Source organism: Cibotium barometz, chromosome 10 (assembly GCF_041138505.1).
Source record: "Cibotium barometz isolate CiBa-2024 chromosome 10, ASM4113850v1, whole genome shotgun sequence".
NCBI lineage: Eukaryota > Viridiplantae > Streptophyta > Polypodiopsida > Cyatheales > Cibotiaceae > Cibotium > Cibotium barometz.
The window spans coordinates 9,994,011-9,995,615 of NC_141055.1; positions in this window are offsets into that span (position 1 = coordinate 9,994,011).

A 1,605-nucleotide genomic window follows, 5' to 3' on the forward strand; every position below is an offset into this window, starting at 1 on the left:
ATGCATAGAGCACTCTATGCATAGCGTGTTCTATGTACTCCATGCATGCATGGAGCTCATAGAGAGAACTCTATGCATGCATATAGCTCATAGAGAGGGTTATGCATACACAGAGAGCACTCCTCACAGAGAGCCTTATACATGCATAGAGAGCACTCTATGCATGCATATAGCTCATAGAGAACCCTATTCATGCATAGAGAGCTCTATCCATAAGGTAGAGCCCTATAGATCTCATAGAGATCCCTATGCTAGGGCCCGCCATGATAACATGGTAGAAAGTGGAATTGACGATCTTAGGATAGCGATTAGAGTAGTGAGGGCAGGTCATTGGGTGGTGATCCAAGAAGTGAGCAATTCCAAGCTTCAAGCGATCCGAGAATTCATTCAAGGATTCAAGAATTTGGATCATCGCAATTTGTGGGGTAGAATCGTCGATCTATGATCCTTGATGATGACGATTCCAAATGGACGATCCAAAAGTATTCCTGAAGTAGGATTGGTGATTCATGAAGTCGGATCATTTTTTGAGATGGATCATTTTGATCCAACAATTTCTATTTGGAATTTTTATTTGTGTTCTCAGCCCTAACAACTTTTCGTGCCTAATGCCGCACCATTTAATGTTAGCCTAGTCACGTTTAATGAAATTTTGTCATTTTGTACAAGATGCTTAGGGTCCATGGCCTTTTGATGTCGAGGTTTCTATCCTAAGTGTTTGGTGTGTGAGTGATGTGACATTATGCAAGTGTGAAGAGTGCCTAATTCTTGTGATAGTTAGGTGTGACTCCTAAATGCTTTGAAAAAAATGTTTCAAACAAGTTTGCAGTGCGAGAAAAATTGTGAGCAAGGGCACTTATGTGGTTTCGGAGCACCTAGTCGGCTCCTGAAGATTAATGCAATTGTGCCCAATGTGATAAGCCAATGCTGGCACATTGAGCTACCTATCTGCTGCGCCTAGGAACTACTTTGGCCCTCACCTACCAGCTTAAGCACTTCCAACTGGTTCATGAATTTTGTGATGTCATTCCAGTTGGAAGGCCTCATGGGGCCCACCTATTGTGCTGTCTGCCCGATATTTTGCATGCATTTGGGCAGTCTCCTTCTAGGCACTTAGGCTCTTTTGGCCCATTTCTTCCTACAACTTTTGTTGCATGTCTTCCCGTGATTTCTTCTCTCTTTTGGCCCAGCTTTGGAAGTCTTAAAGCATCTTTTCTTTGGACTGCACTTCCTCAACATGGGATTTATTCATGGCTTTTTCCTAATGTCAGCATTCAGTGTTGTTAAAGTGACATTCAGCTCATTTAAGCTCATCTTACCACCTTTGCCTTTGGTCACCCTTGTGGACGTAGCTGCTTCCACATCCTTCTTTAGAGCCTTGATGGGTCATCAATAGCTTTCTGTTCTAGCTTCTTCGTGGCTTCCCATGCATGCTCCTTTAAGTCATTTTTCAGGGATGAGATCCATTGCTAATCCGGTCCATAATACAATCTCTTCCCCTTTCCCATCTGGTTGAGCAGCTGGCTTTTTCCCTTCTCCTTTCAGGATAGTGAACCTCTTTTTCCAAGTTTCTATTTCTTGCTCTGCAGGCTGTTCATTTTCCTT